The sequence below is a fragment of the Aulonocara sp. 'chitande type north' Nkhata Bay genome, linkage group LG20 (genome assembly GCF_057382095.1).
Source record: "Aulonocara sp. 'chitande type north' Nkhata Bay isolate Kocher_YH1m ecotype deep benthic linkage group LG20, A_spYH_male_GT1.1, whole genome shotgun sequence".
NCBI classification, from domain to species: domain Eukaryota; kingdom Metazoa; phylum Chordata; class Actinopteri; order Cichliformes; family Cichlidae; genus Aulonocara; species Aulonocara sp. 'chitande type north' Nkhata Bay.
In genome coordinates, this window is record NC_141363.1 from 29,386,319 (window position 1) to 29,395,606 (window position 9,288).

The 9,288-nt window shown below is 39.6% G+C and overlaps 1 pseudogene; it reads left to right on the forward strand.

Annotated features, from left to right (window-relative positions):
• Nucleotides 1-3,297: 3,297 nt before the first annotated feature.
• Nucleotides 3,298-5,094, forward strand: LOC147305882 (uncharacterized; annotated as a pseudogene).
• Nucleotides 5,095-9,288: the final 4,194 nt, after the last annotated feature.

Genomic DNA, 9,288 nt, shown 5'->3' on the forward strand with positions numbered 1-9,288 from the left:
ATGTGAAACTCAATGGTTAGTCTTGTGTGTGTGGGAGGATTCTTCGAATAACATTTATGGTCAACAGTATCGAACATAGAGATCAATCCACAGCATATAAATGTGAAATCTGCCTCAAATAGTGTTTAAGAACAAACAGGATCTTAAGAGAAGCCAACAGAACCCCAATAGTGAACTGTATGAAGAGGCAGTAACCCACCTAGTAGTCGCCCTAAAGCTCTCTGGTTCTGTGGCTGTAATTAGATGTCTTGATCACCAGTAGACAGACACATTAATAGCTAGGGATGGGTATCGAAAACCGGTTCTTGTTGAAAACCAGTTCCCACTGTTTCAATTCCTTGGAATTGTTTGCCATTTTTGCAAACGATTCCCTTATCAATTCCAGTCGCCCCGAATGACATCACCACATTGTGGAGCGTCATTTACCTGGCAGGGAACATGGCGCCTAAGCGGCTTAAACGCTCAAAAGTTTGGTCATACATTACGAGAACAGGTGACAATAGGGGAAGTTGCAATACTTGCAAAGTAGATATTTCATTTAAAGGAGGAGCATTTGCTCACAAAACACACGATAACCTTAAATGAATGTCGTGTTTTTAATTCCGCTCCGGACTCGTGAATCTCAACCCAGCAGCAGCGGTAACGTTTGCACGTCCTCTCCCGTTAATGTGGCAGGTAAATAATCAACTAACAGTGCATATTATGTTTGTGCGATCTGCCTTATTACAAAACCTGCCATTACTGTGCATTTAGGTGGCCATGATGAGAGAGACAGACAGAGTCTGGCTGGCGCTCGCTGGCAGTTCTCGCTGCACTCTACCGGTAGCGTCTCCTTTCAGGCCAGGATAGACGAATGTCACCGAGCAGTGACTAAGTTTGTGGTAAAAGGCTTGAACCCATTTGCCACAGCAGATGCCCCGATTTTCGGTAAGTGAATGTGTTTAATTGTAGGCAGGGACATTACTGGATATTCTTGTGTAATTGCTACAGAATAATTTGTTATACTTTCTTATTGCTACAGAAGAATATTTATTTTATTATTTTACATTTACAACTTTTTTCCCCGGGGACCTTGTGACACCCCATTGAAGAGCCATAGGCTGGATCTCTTAAGGATCTCTTCAGATCTCACTGTTGGGTTTGTAAGGCCGTGCTACTCCTAAATTTCTATCGTGTTCAAAGAGAAGATATAAAACAAAGTTCTAAGCTAATCGACCTTAGTGTTCTCCTTTTTTTTAAAAAGAATCGATAAGAGAATCGATAAAGAATCGAATCATTAAACAGAATCGAAAATGGAATCGGAATCGTGAAAATCTTATCAATACCCATCCCTATTAATGGCTAAATGAAACAACCTGGTAGATGAGCTAACTCTAGGTACGCTTGTGGCAGCTTTACTATGCACTTTCTGAATTGATAGCTAGATAAAGATAAATAAAGCTTTCACTTTATAACAGCATTTAGGACAAACATTCCAAAGTGCTTCACAAAATAAAGCAATGAATTGGAATTTGCTAAGGAAAAGGTTAACTGGGTACAAATATTAACTTTAGTACTAAAGTGCATGCAGTTGTGAACTAACAAGACTTAAAACAACTAACATTGCATGGCATACTCACAAAGATCCATAGATAAGTCCTTATAAAGGGCCTGTAGAGGTAACTGTGAACACAACTAATGCAGTCTGCAAAGCTATCTTTCTGCAGGTGGAGATGGCATCTGGATAATAGTTGGAGATGCAGAGTTCCTGGAGCAGGTGCTGGCGATCTGATCACAAGTGCGAGGGGACAACAGAGTGAAACAGGCTGCTCCAGACAGCTGAACTATGACCCATCCAGTAGCCGTTGAATCTGCTGCAGAGCCTACAGCCCAAGTGGAGCTGTACAGTGCCCAAACCAGCTTCCGAATGATGGATGTGCAAGATCAACTACTACCCATCGCCGACCCTGACTTTAATCAAGAGTAGGGCCAAGACATCTCGAGTATTCTTAAAAGTTATGCAAGATCCAGCAGTCAAGAAGTACCAAGAGAGACTTTTCTTGGACATTTCAAAGCCCACAATGAGAAGTTGTTCAGAAAAAGAAGCAGCACCTGACCAAGATGAAATCCAAAATTGGGAATTAGTTGTTTAATTGTATTATTTTTAATGACACATATGGTATTGTGTAAACCGTGTATGTATTATGTGTCTTTGCTGATGTGTTTTATGCCTTACTTTCATTTTCCTGTAATTAGGCTGGTTTTAAGTTTCTTGAGTATTCTGTTAAGGATACTGTGTAGTATGATTTGCAAATGAAGAGGAATCAATTTGTCTTAAATTAATTGACTAAGAGAAATGGAATGTTTCACACACACACACACACACATACTTTGAAATACACTGAAGTATTTTAATCATGTAACTACGGAGCCCCGCAGGGGACATGGGAGAAAAAAAAATTAAGACAGGTGTTAAGTCTAATTGTTGAATGTTGCCATTGTGTTTCTTAAATTTGTATAGTCTTAGTTCAAGCAGTAGGATCAAAGCCATTCCTTTGATCCTGACCACCTCTCCAACCACTCTGTGCTGGGGGAGGTTTTATTGTAGATACATCCTATCTGAAAGATCTGTTTCTTTTGATGTAAGCTTCCTGGGTTTACGACCCTTTGGTCAGCAGGAGGTCACTCACACACACACACACACACACACACACACACACACACACACACACACTCTTACAGAAGTTCACACATATACATAAAATGCTTTGTCTTAGAACCAAGGGGGCGTGGCTTTGTTCTGACGTGTTTTGTGTGAACTGTCTCTCAATAAAAGGTAGCAGTAGGAGGTCAGATCTGGGGGTCATTTTTCGTGGTGGACACAGACGAGGCCTCCCTTGCGCAAATAATCGATCGATCGACTGTCTTGTTTTCTTCATGATGAATAAGTCTCTAGAATTAGCGGGGTTTGGGGAAACACAGACCCAACAACGGACTTTTGCGAGATCTCGCAAAATTTATAAGCGAAAGACATCTGAAGAGAGTTCTTAGTGCAAGGGGACACACTCGTCACAAAGCGTACTCTGACCTGGCCATCTTGGTTGAATTTATTGACAACCAATTGCAGTACTCTGGGCAGCTTCACGGGTACCGATGGATGTACACTAAATGCAGGGAACATGGACTACGCGTGAGGAAAGAGGATGTGCGCTTGGTGTTGAAGGAGCTGGATCCCCGAGGCGTCGCACTAACGCAAGGTGTCTGTTGTCAATTAATGCGATACTTCCTTCTCAAAATGCCGACACAAATGGATTACCTATGGATGGTTTCCTGCTCCCATTGTCTTCAGCTAATGGCTTGCCCACACCCCATATGCAGTCAATACAGGAGGAAGCACCCCAGATTGCACAGGTAAGATGGATCAATTCAGGCAACCATAAACACCTATCTTTACATACTGTAGAGATGCCAAAATTGCACCTCGGATGAGAGGTGAAACATCTTCAAGCAACTTAAAGAAGTCCAGACGCTTTTCTTTGCAAGCTCCTTTGACCCCAAAATTGCATGCTATTTTCTGAGGATATGGCAGTTTGTGGGTCCATTTGAATTAAAAGGATATTGTCAGTTGAGAGACAATTCCAGTGTTTAACATTAAGATAAGATTAAACAGGAAATTTAGTCTTGAAATCAAATTATTTACATAACACAGCAGTGACACGTTGTTTTGGTGTCACTATTGTGTTCTCTACCTTTTTTGCACAGAAGTGAGTCTTCTCATACATGTATGAGCATGTAAAGAATATATATGTATAATTTTCTGTGAGGCATACAAGGATGCCTTCAGGCCAAAATGTTAATGTTATATATAAATTGTCAGTGCAACCATGGTTTGGTAATGTAGAGCCCAATTTGTCTAATTGTCTAAAATTAGACAAATAAATTTCAAACTTTTTCAGAACATTGATACTGTGTAATCTGTACAATTCATTTGCATTTCTTATGGAATGTGCATGTTTTGTCTTTTACTCAGGACCATGGACTGAATTTCATCGCAAAAGGTTTGCCTTTTAGATTCAAGCAACCAACTTTCCCCATCAAATTCAGGAGACCCACAGAGCCCCCTACATGTATCAATTCACAGGATAAAAGTTGTTGATGATCTTTTGGCTGTATTTATGGACAGTAGCATTATGAATGAGACTTTAAAGATGAACTTTGTAAATGAAAAGGCTGTTGATGATGCTGGGGTGTCAAGGGAGGTTTACACTGCATTTTGGGATCAATTTTTGGAACAGTGTGAAGGTGAAAATGAACGAGTTACAAGGCTGAGGCCAGACTTTAGTGAGGCTGAATGGCAAGCAGTTGGGCAGATATGGGTGAAAGGCTTACTAGACCATGGTGTCTTTCCAGTGAGGCTGTCAAAGGCTTTCATTTTAGCCTGCATCCACGGAATGGACTCATTTGATGTAGACATTCTGATTGCATCGTTTCTCAACTATCTCCCTCCTGTTGAGAGATCAGCTGTTGAGAAGGCTCTCCAAGGCACAATAGATGAAAATGATGAAGAGGACCGACTTGACCTTTTTACAAGGATGGGTTCCCACTTTCTACCACCTAAGAACAACATGCAGCCTGCCATTGAAACAATGGCTCATAAGAATAAAAAGAAATATAAATGTTTTAACACACTATGAGTCGGTTTTCTCTGTTCTATCACGGGGACAAAAGAATCGGGGTTAATACAAGGAAAGTGTGTTATCTCTGTATGAAACAAAGAAGGCCACAGGCAAAAGACTAGTGCAGCTTTTTGAAACAACAAAATTGACGCTGTTTCACGGAGAATAGACAACCTTTAACCATCTTCAGCGTTATGTTAAAAACGCTGATGAAACCAAAGCTGAAAAAATCCTGCGCTTCTGCACAGGATCTTCTGTGATATGTGTTGGCAAAATTTTGGTGCGCTTTAATGCTGAAACTGGGCTCAACAGAAGGCCTGTTGCTCACACCTGTTGAGCTACCCTTGAAGTGCCATGCACTTACAGTTCTTATCCTGAATTTCGCATCGAGTTCGACAATGTCCTTTCCAGCAATTACTTTGAAATGAACATCATTTGAACTTCATGAGTGTACTAATGGTTACAGCTGTAATTGTTATATGTATGATTATCCTTGAGTTCATAAATTCTGTCTTTTTTAATTTGTCATTGAGGCATTGAAAATTAAATTTGTGACTGCTTATTATACGGCTGAATATATCATTCAGCCGTATAATAAGCAGTCACAGATTTAATTTTCTGATGGTTTAGTTGTATGTTAGCTCAGATTTCACAGGGACTCTTTATTGTTTAAAATTCTTTGAAAATGACCGCATCTTTAACTTCTGTTGAAAACAAGGTTTGTGTTTAGCGTTAGAGGGACAGATCACATCAAAATCTGCTGTACACATTGTCATTGTTTTCTTTTACTCCTGCCATCAGCCAGAATAAAGGCTCGCTTTTGTTTTAAGTTCAGTGTCCTCTCTCTCTCTGCTTTTGGGTACGTTCTCTCAACAAACCTGCATACCCCGCAGTGACACACATTGGCCTGCTGTTTATCCATCTAGAATGTTTTGTCATGAGTTGCCTAGTTTTGGGAGATATTAGCTGTAGAGATCTCGTCCTTGTTGAAAAACTACATGAAGCTACATATAGTCTACATAAAGACATTGCTACTAAGCATTAAGTACCATGTGAAACAAGAGAAAGGTAGGCTTGTACAGTCAATATCTCTAAAATTGGGCAACTCACACTAAAACAATGTGGATTAACGAATAACACAGGTAGCGAACAAAAAAATGTGTAAATTTGATTTTAGGGTGAAAGGTCCATTAATACTAGTAAAGAATGTCACTATGGTTGTGAAAAAAGTTATTGAAAGTTAATGATAAGATCCTGTTTACAAATTATTAAAGCTGATGTGGCCTATAAACATCATCTTGTAACTGTCATGATCCTGGGTCCTTTTGACCCAGCGTTTTGTGTTTTCTCTTCGCGATTTTGGTTCTGTTCTTCCTCTGGTTAGTGTTTACTCTGTTCTGCCCGTGTGTTCCTGTATCTAGTCCGCGTTTCTTAGTTTGTGTCCTTCATGTGTAAGTTCCTGTTTTATTGTGAAGGTCTGTGTCTTATGTGAGTGTTTTCAGTTTGCCTCCCTAGTCTCGTCATGTTAATTACTCCCAGCTGTGTCCCCACCTGTATGTAATCCCCCTGTGTTCTCTGAGTGTATTTAAGTTGTGTCTTCTGTCATAGTAGTTGCTGGTTCGTCTGTGTTGTTTCCCCTCGGTCTCCCTGCATGTATTTCCCCGGACCTCCCTGCACCGTCATTCCTGGTTTGTGTTGTTAGTTTACCCAGTTTAGGTTTCGGTTTCATGTTCACACCCTGTTGCTGTTTGTACCCACTGCTGTAAATAAACACTCACCTGCACCAGAGCTGCCGCCTTTTGGATCCTCACTACAAATCCACACGGCTTGCCCCGCAAACCGTGACAGTAACAATAAGTCCTATTCCCCTTGATTAGCTTCCAAAATGTTTACTAGTTGTTTTGTTAAAAAGCATATTGCCATCACAAGTTATCTTTTTTGAAAGGACTTTGGCATAATGTGACATACAGATGATCCACAATTCTTTACACTGTCTTATATAATTACAAATTACCAAGCAATGATTATCAGATTTAACAGTTTCTTGGATAAACAAGATTGTAGGCCAGGATTTCTAATTAGATTAAATAGTATATATTGTCATGGTCCTGGGCCATGTTGGCCCAGTATTCTCAGTTTTGTGTGTTTTGTATTTTGTTCCCTAGTTATGCCTTGGTTCCTAGGATTATTTAGTTAAGATGTTCCTTATTTGGTTACCTCCTGTGTGCCCCTGTGTATCTGTGAGCCCTCGTCTCTCCTTGTGTTTTGTTCTATGTTTTCCCCAGCCCGTTATGTCTCTGTTCTCCCCGTGCTCTCTCTCCTCCTGTCTGAACCTCTGTGTACTTCCTGTTTTTCTCTCGTCAGTATACGTCATGTTATGTTCACCCCGCCCTGTCTCGTTATGGTTATCTGTGTCAGCTGTGTCCCCGTGTGTTCCCACTTCCCTCGTTAACCCTCTGTGTATTTATGCGCATGTCTCCCCCAGTCCAGTGTCGCGTCGTCAATGTCTCTTCCCTGAACCTGTGTGGCTTTCTGTTCCCTCGGTCTTCAGTCTATATTACCAGTTTAGTTCTGTTTCGTTGTGAACCCTGCAATAAAGCAGTGATTTTGAGTTCAGTTCCGGCCTCCGTGAGTTTTGCGTTTTGGTCCTCATCTGCCTCCACACAGCCAGTGCATGACATATATAGTTAATTATAAAATATTGCTACATTTTTGACAGATTATGCACTTCTGTCTACCCTTCTCTGAAATTAAAGTGCCTGGGAACACAGGCAGTCAATACATAGATGTTGTCGATATGCTTTTGTCATTTGCAATTTTTTAATTGTCTGTAGGGGAGACCGGGGACAGTTGTAACATTTTTGACATTTCTGTCTGTAAATTGGAGCTCTTTTAAGGTAGTGGATTCAAAATTTAATGCAAAGTATTTACATATCTCGGCTATTAAATAGTGCAGCTATTTTCTCTGCAGCACAATTACCCATTGCATGGTATGGCCTCAAACACAAAGAGTGAAATGTTACAATTAACCCCATAGTCTGGGTTAGTTGTAACATATCCTGGGGTGAAATGTAACACAATGAAATTAGGGTACTAACAAAACATTAACATGTAATCTTTGTTTATTCAACACATGAATGCACTTAGAGCCATTTATGTAGCTGTGTGTGTGTGACAGAATGCAGAAATCCAGCTTTTGAACATATTCCAACCCCCCAAAAAAGACAAATTATGGAATTTTCTGCAACTGAATATTTAATTAATTTTGGTTGGTCTTCCTTGATTTTGGCCTCATTGGCTCAGTGGGCATTATAACCTACAACTCTTGCACCAATTTTGAACATAACAATGAAGCTGAAAAAATGTAGTTGTTCACCAGCATCGCAATTCCATTACTTTTTATCATGGCTTACCTTGGTGTGGTTTGCAAAGTGCTTCAGAAAGATGAGGAAATCTGTTTCTTGCACCCATCCTGATTTATTTCCACTACCAGTACTTCCTGACACAGTGGTCTGCATAATATATGTGTGGGAACACAAACAGTGGAGGAATTGTGTTGCCAATGGCATTAACCGCATATACAAAAGCGACCAGTGAACCTCTCTCTGCTAATGTCATTGCCCCAACTTGTTTAATATAAGTTAAAGTAATAGTGTGGTAAGTTGTAACATACATTATTGTTACAACTAACCCAGACTGTTGCTGTTACAACTGACCCAGACTCATATAGCCATGAACTAGCTAACATTACAGCCAATGGCTAAAACATTAGCACTAAAGACCTACACAGAATATATCCCCATAGACATACAAGTAACACAATTTAAGTTTGATGAGTTTAACTGCAAAGCAGATAATGCTATTAGAAATTGAAATAAAGTAGAAAAACTTACTTTTTGGTATACAAATTACTTTTTTTCGTGTTAAATTGTCTGTGTTTGACAAAATGTGCTGACTGACTGATAGCAGAACTGAATTGGGCATGCACAGGATGAGTCACATCATTTGAAACTTAGCCCTGACTGGAGAAAGTGTTACAACTGACCCACGTTACAACTATCCCCGGTCTCCCCTACTACATAGTCCAAAAAAAAATTAGAAATTGATTAGATTTCAGTTTATTTGTCTGGTAGTTCAACAACACATATCATCCTTTCAGAAGTGGTGAGTTTTGCAAAAATAGCATTCGAATGAAATTGCTGTTCATCAACAGGACATGTGGGTGCAAAGAATTTGTTATTCAGCTGATAAAATAAGCTTCAGATAAATTCAGTGACCAAAAAGGAATGTTTATATCTATTTGAAATTCTAAGGTCTCGATTTAGTTCTTTATTTTTTCAGTTTTGTTTAACCAACATTAAAAAACTAAAGCTCGTCTGGAATCAGAATAAATAGTTTAAAAAAAAATAGCAAAAATGACATGAAATAATTATATTTTTAGACAGAGAAACTTGAGTTTAGAAAAATGCCAAGGTGCCCCCCCTCAGATTATGATGCCCCTTAGTACCATTTCATGTAAACTGCCAGTGTGACAGTTGGAGTTATAATATATATAAAGCAACAAGGCATAATAGAATATCTCTTCGATTTTAAACTGTATTCTAGCCAACATCAACAACTAAACATTCCCATC